Source organism: Bactrocera dorsalis, chromosome 6 (genome assembly GCF_023373825.1).
Source record: "Bactrocera dorsalis isolate Fly_Bdor chromosome 6, ASM2337382v1, whole genome shotgun sequence".
In the NCBI taxonomy this organism is placed as follows: domain Eukaryota; kingdom Metazoa; phylum Arthropoda; class Insecta; order Diptera; family Tephritidae; genus Bactrocera; species Bactrocera dorsalis.
This window is the reverse complement of record NC_064308.1, coordinates 19408481-19427846: the sequence shown is the minus strand read 5'-3', so window position 1 is coordinate 19427846 and position 19366 is coordinate 19408481. Positions and strand designations below refer to the sequence as shown.

The window sequence follows — 19366 nt, the reverse complement described above, 5'->3', positions numbered from 1 at the left end:
AGGGTATAGCTAAATTCTGTCATATAAAACGTGCATGTAGTTTGTGATTAAGCAAATTTATACTTAAAGTATAGGAATCATGGGTATTATAATTATCTCTTAATTTATCTTACAATGAAAAATTTTGTTATGTTGTTCAAAAGAACTATTATGATATGTAATACCAAATTTTTCCACAATAGTTATTTCTTTTGTTCCACTCATTATCAAATATAATTTCCAACTCATCCATGGATATGTTAACTAAAATGCTTAAAATTTATAGCATATTTATTTATATCAAGAAGATATAATTAAATTTTTTATAACAGCATTAAACTTCATTCTATAACCAAATTTAAAATAGTATTTATAAATATATATATATATATGTATGTATGTATAGTACTATAATATATAATCAATTATTACAGCATTTTCGTTTTACGCAACCCGTTTTGACGACTCGCCACCCTTATTCATCAAAGGTGGCCAAGATGTTTTTATTGTGATCGTACACTTGGGGGGGTAGGTTAAAGACTGTGAATGTGCACTTTCCTTACTCCCTTGTACCATGGTTATAGCCGAGTTACCAACATCGTTTCAGTCGTTTCTTTTTTTCGCCAATTGGAGATTCCAAGCGAAGCCAGGTCTTTCTCAACCTGGTCTTTCCAAAGGGGTGGAGGTCTTCCTCTTTCTCTGCTTCTCCCAGCGGATACTGCGTCGAACTTTCAGAGCTGGAGTGTTTTCGTCCGTTCGGGCGACATAACCTAGCCAGCGTAGCCACTGTATTTTAATTCGCTGAACTATGCCAATTTCGTAGTATATGTATTTCATACAGCTCATCGTTCCATCGAATGCGATATTCGCTGTCGCTAACACGCAAAGGACAATAAATCTTTCGAGGAACTTTTCTCTCGAAAACTCCTAACGTCGATGCATCAGATGTTGTCATCGTCCATGCCTCTTAGTCCGAAGTAGCTCCTGTTGGCAAGATTTATTCTGCGTCTTTCCAACGGGCGAAATTATTAGCGAAAGTCATACTGCGGGGTCGAAAAGTTTTGCCACCGAGGAAAGTATTTGGCGTTTGGTTATGGCGAACATTGCACATATTGACTCAATTGAGAATTGATCTGTTATCGCATTCCATTGAATCCCTAGGGTTTTTGTTGTACTGGCCTCTTCAAATTTAAGAAAATCTGTATCTAATAAGTTTTCCTTTTTTGTGTTTTTTTATTATGAGATGATTTGATGTAATTTTCTTTAGGGGAAACCTCGCTGAGTTTAGTGCTTTGATCACTTGAGACAGTGATTCGCACGCTAATAAGATACTGTGGCTACCAGATAGAATGTCTTAAATTTATGTTTGTGTTTGTAACACAGAAGTTGCTAAAAGCAAATTTATTTCACACGTTTTTACCACTTCATGCAGTGTCCTGATCGCAAAATAGGAGCTAAAATGACGGTTTTAAGTTTTTAGTCGCTGATGGGATTATTACTTGATCTGCAAAAGACTATACATATGTTGGAAATCTTGATCATCTTTATGTACTAGAATTTGCCTTTACATTTTCTCTACATCCCCGTTGAAAACGCATTTAAACATGCGCCAATTTAGTATTAGCAGCATGAGATCTTTTTGTAAGGTTGAGCCAGTGTATAGTACGTCGTACACTTTGAGGCATTAAAAACAACTGGTTCTTTTGTTGTAATTTAATCAGGTCTTATTACCCCGTGATGTGGAAGATAAAAAGACAAATATCTAACTTTCATATGGTACAGCTTCTTCCATATGATTGAGAACTAGATATTCATCCATCACATTATCATATGCTGATTTGAGCTCACTTTTCTTTATCAGATTTTTTTCCAAGCTTAGAAATTCCTGGACTGCGGATATTTTAAAGTTTGAATTGAAGTCGCACAACATAACGACCGTCTTCGTTTCTTGTTGTTGTGCACTTGTAGTAGGCTTCGCATGCCTGGTACTCTTCTTAAGGTTGGGTGACTTGAGGTTTACTTCATAGCTTGGAAGCAAATTTGTGAGTTGAGGTAGAACGATGGCTACTACTGAATTTTGAATAATTCTTCCGCCCATTCCTTAAATTTGAAAGTTGGAATGTTTTATTGGCAATTTAAGCCGATTTGGAGCTTTTGCTGATATAAAGGATCTATGAGAACCTTGATCTATTAATGTTCTTAATTTGAATAATTCTCCTCTATGTTCAATAAAGATAACCGCAGTGGGTAAAAGAATCTTGCTTTCACTTTCTGAATGAAGAGCTTGAATTTTTGCTGCTTTAGAGTAACATGGTTGTTCTTCCCTTTTTTAGGGATTAGCAATTTTGGTTGCAGCGACTAACACAGTGGTTTTATGAAATTAATTTTGCTTCATTGAAAATTTGTAATATGAAGCAATGAGTTGTGTCTTCGTTGACAGTACACATAATTGAATCTACTTTCACAGTCTTTTGTCCAGTGAGAAATAGACAGACAGTTGATGCAGAGTTTATGTTGTCGCAGGATCGTAATTTATGACCTCCCATACAGATTTCACATAATGATTGTCATTGGTTGGTTTGATTTGATACGAATGTTTGGCTTCTTTTAACGTGTCTCCTATATTGCATGTTATTACTGGCTTGAGGTTTAAACAAGTTTTTACTTGTGTCATTTAGATAATTTTTTGGTTTAATAGTTTTTTTTTGTCTACTCGTTCAACTATTTCATACTGAGTAGTTAAAAATTCTTTCATCTGATACCATTTTGGTGATTTTTTTCTTGCCACTAGTTTGTTAGATTGCTCCCATCATAGCCCATCAGGCAGAGTTGCTGCATAAATGTTTACTAAGATGGGGTCCCACAATTCTGTGGAAACATTTTGTGTTTCTAACACTGCACATAGGAGCATTTGGTCTTAAAAACCGGACAAAATTATTTAAAGTGATTTTATTAATGAAAATGAATAAAAAAATACATGATTGAATTTAATAATGCAATATATTAAAATAAAACGAGTAAGGAAGAGCTAATTTCGGGTGCAACCGAATATTTTATATTGAATATATTTGAGTAGGGGATAGTATCGACCAGGGCCCGAATCGCGGCACACGTTATCGAGCGAAATTCAAATATTTTTTTGTTTTCGGATCGTTGTACTCGCTATCGAATACGCTCTTTCGAAATTTGAAATTTTCTGATTCGATAACGTGTTCTCGTTTGTACGAAATCTCGCTCGTTAGCTATTTGAGAAACGTTATAGTACAAATTAAAAAATAAATTAATATATAATATATATATAATAAATAATATTTTGCCTAATTGTGAGTAAGGCAAAGTTGCATTAAATAAGCTATGGGATGCATTGACGCTAAAACTTAACTCTGCCGGGCCACCGATGAAAGATGATAAATTTTGACGAAAAGTAAGATCAATATTAGTAAATAATATTAATTAAATAAATAAAATAATAGCTGATTAAAATAATAATAAAATACAAAAGTAGGTATTTAAAATCAAAAGCACAGTATAAAAAAGAAAATTTCTTTCAACAAAGCCTTGAAACAATAGACTGGTGGGGGTCAGTACGAGGAAAAGCTTTTAACTGTAGCAGAAGAGCAACTCCTCCAAGCTACGGGGATAGATGTTGCAGTAGAAGAAAAAATCTTGAGAAACTAATTGCTTTGAAGAAGAGATCGCTGCAAATAGAAGAAGAAGTACATAAAGCAGATATGCAAAACAAAGCTGTAGAGTTGCAGATTAAAACTCATGAGCTTGATATTTTAAAAAGAAAATTTCAGAAATAAACACCAATATATACGATATGTTAATTCCAAGTTCCTGTTTTTATTGAAAATAAATTTATTAAAAGAAAATATGAATTCAAATGTTGTTTGAACGTTTAACTCAATTATTATCTAAATGCAGCATAATATGATGTCTAATTTTATGACCAATTTAGTTAATTAAGTCTCATTTCCCATATTTATTTCTGTATTATTGTTTTCATTTACAAAATATTTGCAATATGTGGAATTTTTAAACTGTATGCAGATGTTATGCAACGCTGCACATGCATTGTCGAACTTTACCACCTTTTCAGGACTATACCGACTTCTTTTATCATTACCGGCCCACCGGCTGATTGAAGCATTTGCGGTACTGCGGTTGATAAATGCCCGTTAAATTTTATTTCCGATCCGATGAAAGTAAATGCGTCTTTGGTCAGTCTAAACCGCTTCCTGAATCTGTAAATGATTTAAAATAATAAGATTTATACTAAGTTAAACGGTATAATTAAAAATTTTCTTACGATTAAGGTGAAGCCATGGGATTACTTTTATCACGAATCCTGAACCTTATGGACATTTGGTGATATTTTTTACCTGAATCAGATGAACTTGTATAAAAAAAACACGTTAGGGTTAATTTTATTGAATGCAAAAACTAAATTTAGTAAATTTATATACACTTAGGCTGTTCACGATAAGGTGGTTATCGGGTTATGTGGTTATGTGATTAAGTAAACAACAACAAAATGCGTTATGACAAAATAACCAAAGTTTACCAACCTAGGCCCTTGTTTACAGATTATGTGGTTGTTTGCTTATTTCCAGTGTTAGAAAGTCGTTGGAATTTTACTAAATGGCAGCACAAAAAATAAATAAAACTAAGCGAATGGCATTTCCATTTAGATTTTCTTATTGGAAAATCTGCTATTAACAGCTGTTTTTTGTTTACAATCAGCAAATTTTGCAAGATGCCTGCAAATTTTATACAAACCATTTTTTGAACCCTTAAAATTCGGATTATTTAATAAGCAAATACCTTCAATAAAGTCCATATCCTAAATAGCAGAACTTATTTTAAATTTGATTATTTTGCTTTTTAAACTTTGTTAAGGCATTTTATAAGTTGGAATTTCATTGAACTAAAATTGTAAACAATGAACAGCTGTTTGTGTAAAAATATGCAAATAACCATACAACATAGGGTGCTCACGGAGCATAGAGGTTATTTTTAATCTAATAATCACATAACCCGATAACCACCTTACCGTGAACAGCCTAACTTTATTACATATATTGTACAAACGTATATTGAATATTTACGTTCAATTCCAATTCAAATATTTTTTTATTTTGTTTTGTTCCGTATTTCAATGTATTCGAAAATCTCATTTAAAGCTACACCAGGGAAGTTATTTCATAAAATTTCTATTCGTTTCGTATCGAGTGCGACGATCCGCACACTCGACACGTTACGAAATTTTACTCGATACGATTACTTGCTCGCTCACGACTGCCGCGATTCGGGCCCAGATTTTACGTAATAGTTATATGGGGTTTTTGGTAATAGTTATATGGGGGAAGGGTCAAGTTTTCACCCAATTTTATCTAGTTTAGGCGCAAAAATACACTGTTATGAATAAACCATGTTCTGCAATTTTCATTGAGTTGGCCCAAATATTGGCGGATATATCCAGCATATTGCATATCTCACATATAAAGAATAAAATGATTATTAATAAACTGAACGGCAAGCCGCACAGTACGGAAAATTAGCCGGAGTTTTTTATTCAAAAGGAAAATATGTAATTTCTGATAAATTACATATAATATCGTAATTGGCGCAGTCGGTAAATCGGTGTTCCCCATTTTTCTACTGTACATCGTAACAATTTTTGTGCGTTGAAAGCAAAAGATATTCTCAAACTCATACTAAATAAATGAAATATTATGAAGTAAATTAAACTATATAAAATACGCTAAATAAATAAATTGAAAATAAATAATCAATAAACTTTGCTAAATAAATGAAAGTTGCAAAAAAAAAATAAATAAAGATAAAAGAAAAAGTAGTTTTTTAAGGCGTCATGTTTATGTAAAGCGTAATTTGTTGAAGTAAAAAAAAAGTGAACTATAAAATAATTTTATAAAAAATATATGTAATTGTGTACCAGAGATATTTGTAAGTGCCATACAAAAGCAACATCAGCAGCAACAACAAAAACATTAACAAAAGCAAGAGCAACAATAACAGTTACAGTAACAACAGCAGCAAAAAACAGCAACAACATTAACAACAACAACGACACCAGTTACAGTAACAACAGCAACAACAAAACAACAACAACAACACCAGCACCAACAGCAAGGTAAAATAATATTCAACTAATAATTTAGTAATTTAAGTAGTAGTTTTATTTGAAGCCATTACTTTCTTTGTAAAAAAAAAAGTCAACGCAGAAATTATACTCAACTAGCGGGCCCGGTGCCTGCTTCGCACGGCAAAACAAAATAAGAAAAGAAACACACTTGTTTTTAATAAAGTTGGTTTTGTTCCCTATTATTCACCTTTTAATTCTAGTTTCTTACAATCTTAGAGTATGTATCACTTAAACTATCTTAGAGCTCTTTCGTAGAAACATTTTTGGTTTTGCTATGAGTTGTTGTGTAGATAAAGAGAACTGAAGGCTTGCCAACACGTGAGCACGAAACATATAACTGGCCGTGTGAAAAGCAAGGATATTCTAAATCAATTCCACAGAATTATAACGATTGCCCTTGCGCTTTATTTATTGTAATAGCAAATGCAAGACGTACTGGAAACTGTAGTCTCTTGAATTCAAAAGGTAAATCTGATGGAATCATTGGAATGCGTGGAATCAATACATCTTCACCTTTAAACTTCCACTTTAAAATTGTTGCTTCGATCAAATTGTTCATGACTTTTTTAACCGCTAATCTTGTCGCATTGCATAATCGTGGTTGATTTATATTTCGAAGCATAATAATGGAAACACCCACTTTCAATTGTAAACGATGAGGTGGAAATGAATTCAAAAATTCTGTTGGATAATTAACAGCGTCGTCTTGATTCGTAACCGTGCCAACTGATTGATATGTTACAACCACGCCAGGAACATGGGTTAAAATGTCTGCATTCGTTTGACCAACGTCTTTATTTTTAGCGGCCAGTATAGCTCTTTCAGCCAACCAATTATGATTGCGATAATTTTCTGCAATATTTGGAAAAACACTTGACAGCAATTCTTCTTTTGTTGGTGCAATACTTATTACAAAAGTTATCTGGTAAAGTGATTAAGCCAGTTTCACTATCAACAGCAAGTTGACCATTGCATATTGCCAACAGTTGCCTTGAAAATGTGTCGGCCGTTGGATCGTTTTGAATTTGTACTCGCACATTTGTAGTCAAATTCAGTATTTTTACATGTCTCCATAAATAAGATGACTTTAACCATGCTTTTAATTCATCTGCTGGTGTTGAACGGGGAATCACAGGCAATGTCTGACGAAAATCACCAGCCAACAGAATCAAAGCGACACCAAATATCTGTTGATCATTACTACGCAAGTCTTGCAATGTCCTGTATAACGCTTCCACTGATTTCTTATGGGCCATTGTACATTCATTCCACACTTTTAATTTGCATTGTTGCAGACTTTGTCCCGAATTTTTGGAAACATTACAGGTGAGATTTTCATTTACATTCATATTCAGTGGTAATTTAAGTGCAGAACGGGCTGTCCGATCACCATCTAATAACGTCGCTGCTATTCCAGATGATGCAAGTGCTAATGCTATATTACTCTGTGATCTTATAGTCGCTAATAGCAAGGAAATCAGAAATGTTTTGCCAGTTCCTCCTGGAGCGTCTAAAAAAACATTCCTCAAGTTTCGTTTCGAACGTTCTAGATTCAATTTACGCAAATTCAAGTTTATAAATGTGGTCAACTCATTCAAATCATATTGTTTTTAACGGTTTATTTCTTGATTGAATGCATCATGCATTGGTCGATTTGGAGCTGCCAAACCCAATTGTGTCAATGCTTTATTTGCAATTACTAAACAAATATCTTCAATGATAATCAATGCCTCATTAAACATTTCAAGTGTAATCATTAAATAGTTATTTCCTGCAATTCGGCGCATTCGATGCAAAATGTCTTCGGTCATAAAATCCTTAAAATTTTCCCATAATTGCAGTGGATCAGATGGAAAACATGTTGCAATAATAATAGCAAATAATGTTCGTATTTGACGAGGAGAACCTGTTGCTGATGCATCCCTAAGTGTCGCATCCCAGTGATTATCATCTTCCAGTAAATGCAATTCCTGACATGCTTGACGAAAAATGTGACACCGTTACCTTTTTTCAAACTCAAAAAAGATGTAGGCCCACGAACATGAATCAATAGACGGAAATAAAAAGATTCAGCATGACTGGGATGCACTGTGTAGAGACGTCCAATGACATCACTTTCAAAAATGCCAGCATAACCTTGAACTGGTCTTCCTTGCTTACGTCTGTTCCATTTCTTTCCAGATGCATTCCAAGTGTAATATGTTGGTACTTGTGAATAAAGCAATGTTTTAGCAAATTAGCATCTAGATTATTGACTCGTAGATTTATTTATTTGCCATTATCATCCGTTGAGCGTCGGCGATACAATGGGTAACCATCTTTTCCATTAATTGTCTCGGAAATCAAATCTCTGGGATACCGCTTCGTGCATTTCCCACCTTTCATACATGGCCAATTAATATTTAGAACACCACATGGTCTATGAATCATACTTTTTGTAACAACATCAAATAAACCTGCATCCTGATCAGGAATTTCTGCTGAGATGATGTCATCTATTTGATCGCTTGTTATTTTGTTGACTAACCATACCAAAATATGGGCATGCGGTAATTCTCTCTTTTGCCATTCCACCGAATACATCCAACATCGAACTTCGCCGAAAACTTGATGTTAAACAATAAAATCTATCAATGACTTCAGCTTCTGTCTAAATACTCGTCCAGTTATGTCATGACGGTCTGTAGAAGATTGCCCTACAGATAAATATTGCTTGATTTCGTCCCATTGAGGATTACTTGTAAATGTAAATGTAATAAACAAATCTGGTCGACCATACAAACGAACATAGCAAATAGCATCTTGTGCATATTCATGCATGTGCCTTGGACTGCCTGTGTAACTTGCTGGTAAAATAACAACTTGTCCAACATTGTCAACATTTCCATCATTATTGATTGCTTCGCGGAGATGTATATACTCTTCTGATCACAACTTCCGTTGATTGAATTGAATAAAGTTCAAACGCTCTGTTTCTATCTTTGCATACATGTCTACGACATATTGATGAAAGAGTCTCCGACATTTCAAAATATGATTTTCCTGGTTTTGTCGCATCATAATTCTATGTGCATAACCACAAACTTATGCAAACTGTAATCAATTGCGTGATTATATCTAAATTCAGCACCAACAACAACAAACAACATTAACGTAGATTTGTGCGGCACGCCTTTGAACATTTTGATTAATACTTGTCGGCCCACGATCTGAACCCGATCTTGCAACACGTTCCCTTGTATTTGCAATCTCTAGTTCTCGCTGCTCTTTCAGTTGATTTTCCCTTTCGTTTGATCTATTTTGCGTTCTACGCGACCGACGTCCAATGTCAGCTATTGCTCTTCGTGGCATTTTTAGAAGAAACTAAAATAAAGATAATAAAGAACTTCAGTAATAAATTGATGAAATCCAGCAAATTCTGGACTCGAAAAGCTGAAAATGTGTCAAAATTCAATTAAAAATTGGCCAAAAAATCGAAATAATTTTTGTCTTACTGTTCGGAAGCGAAAATGAAACGTTCGAGATCGTCTGCACTCGAAAAGCACCAAAAAGTGACGAAAAGACACGAAAATCTGCTGAAAATGTGACAAAATTCAATTAAAAACTGGCCAAAAAATCCAAGTAATTTTTAGCTCACTGATCGGACATTAAACAAAAAAAATTCACTAAATTTTTTAATTTTTTTCACAAAATATCAAATTTGTGATTATGTCACTTGTAACAATCAGAACACTTGTTTAGCAAAACAATCGATTTTTATCTCAGTAATCAATGTTTTTTTTTTAATTTTGTTTAACAAAATATTCAAATTAAAACGATGATTAGAACGAAAATTAATTTATTTTTATCAAAATATTCACCAAAAAATGCGAAGAAATTAATATTTTCAAAAATCGATTATGATAAGATCAATCCCCAATGACGTCCAAAGAGAAAAGAGAAATGATAACAAATTGCTTTTTGTATCACTCCGTGCAATGGTCTCCAATACACAAACGACCAAAATGTATTCAATACTAATGAATGCTGTATGCGGTACAAAAAACTTCATATAAACCATATATGGACCACTGCCTACGTAGTGTGTAAGTTTGGTTGAAATCGCACGACGCGTTTATGATTATTTCGGCGACGTACATATACGGACTTATTTTTATATATATAGATAAATGTTTCAATCAATTCAAAAACAATACCGTTAGAAAAAGAAACGAACAAACGAGAAAAGAAACAAGCCAACAGAGTTGCAATTGCTTTATAATTTTTGTTGCAAAAAAAAAATTAAAAAAAATAATAATAAAAATAAAAAATGTGGCAGAGCAAATAGAAATGCTAACTCGATGCTTGGCATCTTCAACACATATAGCTGCACAAAATGCAGCAATAAATCAACTTACAATTAGGCAAATAGTCGAAAAAGACTTAAGATATGTATCTCCCTTTGAAGGAATTGTAAAAAATTGCCATCTTTCATTGAAGCAATTGACAAGGTACGAAGGGACTATGTAGGACAGGAAGAAATAGTATATAGGAAATGATTTCCTTTTTAAAAACGTTAAAACCATTGATATCGAAAAAATGACAATAATTTTGAAAAATGGTGTGAATCTTCCATTCTATATGAAAACTATGCAAGAGCAAGTTTATTCATTAGATATAAATGAAGTAAAGAACATCAACCTTGATTGGAAATCGAAAAATTATTAAAGCATTTCAATAAACTTATATAAAATATTTAAATGCCGATACATACCCATACAGGAAATGCAAATATTGAGAGACTGCACTCGACCTTGTTGGAAAAACTAACAGGAATTGAGGACTCTAGTCTTTCAACAGAAATGAGGATACAAATTGTTATATGCAACTATAACGATAGGTACCACTCAACTATCAAATGTTCTCCAAGGGACGCCAAAGAAAACATTTGTCCATCCATATTACAAGATAGAATAAATACAGTAAAACAGAAAACAATGGCCAAATTAAATCAGAACAGAGAAGAATATATAGAAAACAGACAAACAGGACCAGTTAAAAACTACAAAAGAGTACGGCATCAAGATCAACCATATTTCAGAATATTTCCCTTACAAAACGTCCATCCGGCAAATATAAAAAGACCAATGAAATTGGCAAACATAGAAAATCCAAATGAGAATGATGACGATTCATTCAGTCTAAGGGCATTTAATGGAGATAATAACATTTAATTTTTTTTTCTACATATATATGCATGATCTTTTTTTCTACCCCAGTGGGTAAGGGGTCTTTCTGGAATATACCCATGGTAAGAGATGCCTGTAGTAAGAGGTGACTAAAATCCAATTTAATTTTTTTTAAATCAAAACCTAAAACGGTTATACATTTTTATTTTTACAGATGACGATAATAATTATTTTTTTTTTAACAATAATCATATCATTGGTGACAGCACTTTTGCAACTTACACCAATAATAGAAGATGCGGGGTATACAATTATACTGTTTAAATGAGTTAAGCATCCACCCACTCTACTCGGGAAAACTGGCGCACCCTAATAAGACAGCTTGATTCACCACAGCTGATGACACCAACACAACTCACCATACCTATACATCCACTAAACAAAAAGGATGAACAACAGGATAGAAGACACAATTCGTTCTAAACCATTCCAGCCACGCAAGCCGCAACTTTCGCACAAAAAATTCGTTACCAAGCTTCGTACATATATACACTGCGTCGCGCTAATACCTCTACGCCGATTACACAATAAGCGGATCCTGAGATTACTCCGAGTCATCAGTAATCCAGAGTGCTCCATCAATATCGATACACCCGTAACCACCGAGCTACATACGTTCGAATCAATACCATCTCTCGTTGCTTCATCTGGACATCGCCTCGCATTACTCATATTGTACATGTATCCCATATTTTGTGTATTAAAACCATTTTAAATCTAAATTACATTCGCATTCTGATTTTAATAAAAGGATAGTGAGTGCATTATTGGAAAAGGCAACTAGTGGGTGTAGAAATAACTATGGTCCTTCGAGCCTTACCGAAAGGCACCTCGGATAATTAAAAAAAAAAAATTAAATACATATGTACAGTGCCAAAGTGCATAAATGTGTATACACAAATTGTGGTGACAAAACTTAAAAAAAGTGCAGTAAAACAGTGCGGTAAACAAACCAAGTAAATGCTAAATAAAGCAATAAATACACACATAAGACAAAAGAAAAAATTCCGGCAACAAAAACATCTGAAATGAATTGCCGAAATACATATAAGTAGATAAATACATACAATATAAAACTAAGTGCGTGAGAGTAAAAAGAAAAAAAATAAAACAAATAATAAAACAATAAAAAAAGCAACCAAGCGAACAGAGCACAGTGTGGTAAGTGTAAACCGAAAAGTGTTTCAAACAGGGGAAAAAATACCTATATACTTATACAAAGACAAAAAATAAAAACAAAAAATAAAAAAAAAAAAACAAAAAAGTGCAGTGGAACAAAAAACGAAATACAAAACTGCAAAGAGCGGGCGCGAATTAACAAACAGCTTACGCATAGAAAACAATAAAAACCACACACAGAGAATCGCGCGCGAAATGTATAAGTTCCTAAGTAATAAAACAACACACAAAACGGGCGCGAAACCCTGAAACAAAAAATAGATAAATGCAATAACAATACGGTCGCGAATTTAAAAAACAAAACCACAAGCAACAACATCTTCAAGGACTGAAAGAAGAGAGGAGAATTGGCGATAAAAGGGGCATGTACATACATACATATGTTATCCCCAAATCAAAGTGAGCGTATCAATTTCACTTTAAATTTAATATATGCACATAAATATGTATGTATGTTTTAAGTTAGGGTTTACCTATTTAAAACCTAATGAAAAATCAGTACCCAAACTGTAATAATTCGGGGCTGTAATTCAAACTGCCGCATTATTAAAAACAGTTTAATCAAGTACATAAGCTTGATAATCCAGCAATACCCCTTTAGTTTAACAAGAACAATAAGCAATCAGCTCAAATGCGATAGAGAAAAACAAATAAAAATAATACATATGTATGTGCATATTAAAATACCATATATTTCACTTACTTACCTAACAAGTGTAATTGCTATACAGTAGTTAGAACTCCAATTATCCGAATTAATGGGGACCGGGACCCATTCGGATAATCAAATATTCGGATAATCGGTTTTTTTTTTAAATTGCCAATGGAGAGAATAAAAGCTACGTTTTGATATTGCACTATTTTTTTATTGAATTAAATGAAAGAAACATGAAATTTTCACATGTTTTAAATATAAATAAAATGTACAAGCTTAGAAATAAAAATCATTGTTTTTTAAACATCTCCGTCAATGTAAGCTGTTTTGCGGTCGTCACCGTTTTCGGGCAGCCAGGTCACGCATTCGCTTGACGGTGAGCAGTTGCAAGTGGTCACACTCGGGCTGACGCTCCATCCACTTCAAAGCAGTCTCGAGGCCGGCAAATGCTTCACTAGCTGATGGTCCAGCGTCTACTTTAACATCAGCAGAAAGTTCTTCTTCCACTTCCACTTCAACATCTTCTCTCACACTTGCAACAATTTCATCGTCATTGAGAATTTGAAAACAAGGGTCAGACGTGTCACAAGCCATCCACTCACCTACATCTTCAGCACTTACTTCTGTACAACCAGGAATTTTTACAATCATTTTTCTTATTTCCTCTAGTGACAACGCATCTTCATCATCATCATCCTCTCCATATTCTTGTTTCTCACTGGCTTCGCGGGGGAAGAATAATAGCGCACTTAGACTTTTTTTGGACAATTTTTTGTGATTCGGATAATCGGCGATTCGGATAGTCGGAGTTCGGATAACACTAGCCGACAATTTTTTTTCTGCTCTGAAACCAAACTTTTTTTTTTAAAAAATTGCTAGGTCCAGGTTAAGAGAAAAATAAAAGTAAAGTTTTTGCAAAAAATATATTGAATATTACAAATTTTTATCCCTCAATTTATAATTCCTGGTACTTTTTTGAACTTCTGCTGTATTGGTAGTCAAGATTATCACGTAAACATATCCAGCAATAGTCTGCCAGCATGCTAGGAGTCCATTTGTCTTGATACCTTTTCTCCACACTCAATATGTCTTGGTGAAATCTCTCCCCATGTTCATCACTGACTGCACCTAAATTGGGAGGGAAGAAATCCAAGTGCGAATGTAGGAAATGTATTTTCAGGGACATGTTACACCCTAAAGCCTGAAAATCCGTCAATAGGCTTGATATGAATTCTTCATAATCGGGTGATTTGGTGTTACCCAAAAAATTTTTTACAACCTCAACAAATGAAAGCCATGTTTTTTTTCTAGCGTATTTAGTTTAGAGACAAAGTTTTGATCCTTCATAACTCGTCGTATGTCTGGCCCCACAAAAATCCCTTCTTTTAATTTCGCATCACTAAGTCTCGGAAATATACTTTTAAGGTATTGAAAACCTTCTCCCGTTTTATCCATTGCTTTTACAAAATTTTTCATTAAGCCTAATTTTATATGAAGGGGTGGCAATACAATATTCTCGGGTTCAACAAGACGAAGATTGGACACACTTTTCTGATTAGGTACATAGTCTGTTCTTTTTGGCCACTCTTTTTGGATATAGTGTTTGCTTCGAGCTCTGCTATCCCATTCGCACAAAAAACAGCAAAATTTTGTGTAACCAGCTTGCATACCTAGTAACATCCCAACTACTTTTAAATCAGAACAAATTTTCCAAGAATGTTTACCATACTGTATTTTTTGTAGTAGATTTTTGATATTTTCATAGGTTTCTTTGATATGTACTCCATGCAACTGAATCTATCGCAACCTTTTCCGAACTCGTATAAGAAGTATAACTTCAATAATATTATCGTAATTGGACCTAAGAATTTTTTTTTATTATTTTTTTAAGGATATACATACTAACAGGAACCAAAATATATAATTTTTATTTCAGAGCAAAATCCATTGTCGGCTAGTGTAATTGGAGTTCTACTGTATTTATATATTAAATTACATATATAAGAGGACAACGGGTAGTACAACATTTTTCTAATTTGTTTTCGCGCCCTCTCTCTATTACGAAAGAATATAAACATATGGCATACAAACTGCCTATGCTTAACGAGGGAAAGTTAACAATACAACAAATTGTTAAAACATATACATACATACATAATTTATTCAAATCCAACAAAAAAAAACCCAGCTTAACATAAACAAATTATTTAGAATACATAAGTTAAATTATATTTTTATAATTTTTATTTTTAAAAAACAAGTGGACTCGCGTCCACTGTCTTTATTCTTTATTGACCGTCTTCTTTTACAAACGAATAAAATCTAAATTACAATAATATTCTTAACTTTAATGAAACCTATTTCTGCACACAAGTCACGTTGCACTTGCATGTGCAATATTTGTTGATTTGCCGAATTACTCCGTTTATTATTTATTGTTCCCAGCGATCTCAGCTTTCCCAAGAATTGCCGAATTGCAGTAGTAAGGTTCGTTGATCGAAGCCCTCCAAATTTATTTGGTGTCAGCAGTTTATGCGGATGCGCGTGCAAAGTTGGGTAACTATTTTAGCCAATTTGTTTTTGTCAATTGGCATAGCTTTTATGAGCTGTTGTGTTAACTCTTCCCCCTTTAAGCATGATCGTCCTCGATCATCAATAGAATGGCAAGTCGTTGAAGTTTACGTAAGTTTGGCTTGTTGATTATGTCGTTTGGTGGACTTACTGGAGGGTTTTCAATTGTGACTTCTTTTCCGACATATTCAATCTTTATTGATCTATGTACGTTTATAAAGTGCAATGCACATGCATGAAAAAACTACCATAACTGTTGTTGTAAGAGTTCCAATAGAAAGCGTTGTGATTCTTAGGAAATCAATTCGTATGGTGTTGTTGATGTGCAATTCGTTTAGCATTTCTAGTGATAAAAGCTTGATGTGATTCTTTTCGTCTGGCGTAAGTTGTAAGACTGTGGGTATGGCTTCGAAAGGTATTGTTTCAAAATTTCTATATGTCTGGTTTTTGACTTCTACCGTAGCATTATAGAATTTAATAACGTGTGTCCCATTTGTCATCTGAGGCGTTCTGTTTATATTTATTATACCATTAAAATTGTTTAATAGTAGTATTCCTGGTTGTATTTCTTCGATTGTAGGAATAGCGTGACTCGTGATTGTGGTGCAGGTAGAATTTAAACTATTTATTATTTTAGGTAAACATGTATCTTCACTTAAATCTACTAAACATTTTTTTTCACAAATTGTTACATTATTATATTTTCACATAGTTTCTTAACTACATATATTGAATTTTTTCCTTTAATTATTTCTTTATATTTAATATTTATTACAATGTTTTTTGGCTTCTTAACTGGCCTTTTAATTATTCTTCTAAATATTTCGCTATTTGTAAGCGGTATTTTTATCATATAAATTATTAACATTTCTTTACTTCTTCTTCTTTACTGGCGTAGACACCGCTTACGCGATTATAGCCGAGTCAACAACAGCGCGCCAGTCGATTCTTCTCTTCGCTACGTGGCGCCAATTGGCCAACGCGCAAAGGACCATAAATCTTTCGCAGAACTTTTCTCTCGAAAACTCGCAACGTCGACTCATCTGTTGTTGACATCGTCCAGGCCTCTGCACCATATAGCAGGACGGGAATTATGAGTGACTTATAGAGTTTGGTTTTTGTCTGTCGAGAGAGGACTTTGCTTCTCAATTGCCTACTCAGTCCGAAGTAGCACCTGTTGGCAAGAGTTATCCTGCGTTGGATTTCAAAGCTGACATTGTTGGTGGTGTTTACGCTGGTTCCAAGATAGACGAAATTATCTACAACTTCAAAGTTATGACTGTCAACAGTGACGTGAGTGCCAAGTCGCGAGTGCGACGACTGTTTGTTTGATGACAGGAGATATTTCGTCTTGCCCTCGTTCACTGCCAGACCCATTTGCGTTGCTTCCTTGTTCAGTCTGGAGAAAGCAGAACTAACGGCGCGGGTGTTGAGACCGATGATATCAATATCATCGGCATACGCCAGCAGCTGTACACTCTTATAAAAGATTGTACCTGCTCGATTAAGTTCTGCAGCTCGAACTATTTTCTCCAGCAGCAGATTGAAGAAATCGCACGATAGGGAGTCGCCTTGTCTGAAACCTCGTTTGGTATCGAACGGCTCGGAGAGGTCCTTCCCGATCCTGACAGAGCTTTTGGTCCCGCTCAATGTCAGTTTACACAGCCGTATTAGTTTTGCGGGGATACCAAATTCAGACATTGCGGCATAAAGGCAGCTCCTTTTCGTACTGTCGAAAGCAGCTTTAAAATCGACGAAGAGGTGATGTGTGTCGATTCTCCTTTCACGGGTCTTTTCCAAGATTTGGCGCATGGTGAATATCTGGTCGGTTGTTGATTTACCAGGTCTGAAGCCACACTGATAAGGTCCAATCAGTTTGTTGACGGTGGGCTTTAATCTTTCACACAATACGCTCGATAGAACCTTATACGCAATATTAAGGAGGCTAATCCCACGGTAGTTGGCGCAGATTGTGGGGTCTCCTTTTTTATGGATTGGGCATAACACACTTAAATTCCAATCGTTGGGCATGCTTTCGTCCGACCATATCTTACAAAGAAGCTGATGCCTGCTCCTTATCAGTTCTTCGCCGCCGTGTTTGAATAGCTCGGCTGGCAATCCATCCGCCCCCGCCGCTTTGTTGTTCTTCAGGCGGGTAATTGCTATTCGAACTTCTTCTTGGTCGGGCAATGGAACGTCTTTTCCATCGTCATCGATTTGGGAATCGGGTTCGTCTTCTCCTGGCGTTGTGTGTTCACTGCCATTCAGCAGGCTGGAGAAGTGTTCCCTCCATAATTTAACTATGCTCTAGGCATCGGTGTCTAGATCACCATTGAGGGTTCTACAAGATAATGCTCTGGTCTCGAAACCTTCTGTAAGCTGCCGCATCTTTTCGTAGAATTTTCGAGCATTACCCCTGTCGGCCAGCTTATCAAGCTCTTCGTACTCACGCATTTCGGCCTCTTTCTTTTTCTGTCTACAAATGCGTCTCGCTTCCCTCTTCAACTCTCGGTATCTATCCCATCCCGCACGTGTTGTGGTCGATCGTAACGTTGCGAGGTAGGCAGCCTGTTTTCTCTCCGCTGCGACACGGCACTCCTCGTCGTACCAGCTGTTCTTTTGCACCTTCCGAAAACCAATGGTTTCGGTTGCAGCTGTACGTAAGGAGTTTGAAATGCCGTCCCACAGTTCCCTTATACCGAGTTGTTGACGAGTGCTCTCAGAGAGCAGGAGTGCAAGCCGAGTAGAAAATCGCTCGGCTGTCTGTTGTGATTGCAGCTTCTCGACGTCGAACCTTCCTTGTGTTTGTTGGCGTGCGTTTTTTGCTGCACAGAGGCGGGTGCGAATCTTAGCTGCAACAAGATAGTGGTCCGAGTCGATGTTAGGACCTCGGAGCGCACGCACATCTAAAACACTGGAGACGTGTCTTCCGTCTATCACAACATGATCGATCTGGTTGGTAGTTTTTCGATCCGGAGACAGCCAGGTAGCTTGATGAATCTTCTTATGCTGGAATCTAGTACTACAGATAACCATATTTCGGGCCCCGGCGAAGTCGATCAGCCTCAACCCATTTGGGGATGTTTCCTAGTGGAGGCTGAATTTACCGACCGTAGTGCCAAAGATACCTTCTTTGCCCACCCTGGCGTTGAAGTCGCCAAGCACGATTTTGACATCGTGGCGGGGGCAGCTCTCATAAGCGAGCTCCAAGCGCTCATAAAAGTCATCTTTGGTCACATCGTCCTTCTCTTCCGTCGGGGCGTGGGCGCAAATCAGCGATATGTTGAAGAACCTCGCTTTGATGCGGATTGTGGCTAGACGTTCATTCACCGGAGTGAATGATAGTACTCGGCGACGGAGTCTCTCTCCCACCACGAATCCAACACCAAACTTGCGCTCCTTTATATGGCCACTGTAGTAAATGCCACAAGGACCTACTCGTCTTTGTCCTTGTCCCGTCCATCGCATTTCTTGGACGGCGGTGATGTCAGCCTTTATTTTCACGAGGACATCAACCAGCTGGGCAGCGGCACCTTCCCAATTAAGGGACCGGACATTCCAGGTGCATGCCCTCAATTCGTAGTC

General features: G+C 35.7%; 2 protein-coding genes across 3 annotated transcripts in view; one reads left to right on the top strand and one right to left on the bottom strand.

Moving 5' to 3' along the window:
* Positions 1-19346, bottom strand: part of LOC125779350 (uncharacterized) — a 97529-nt gene extending 78183 nt beyond the window's left edge. The window contains exon 1 of the mRNA XM_049460665.1: positions 18670-19346. The gene's annotated coding sequence lies outside the window, so the exon portion shown is untranslated. The remainder of the gene's footprint in view (positions 1-18669) is intronic.
* The window catches only part of LOC125779265 (uncharacterized), a 56607-nt gene that overhangs the window by 13487 nt on the left and 23754 nt on the right, over positions 1-19366 (top strand). The window lies entirely within an intron of this gene.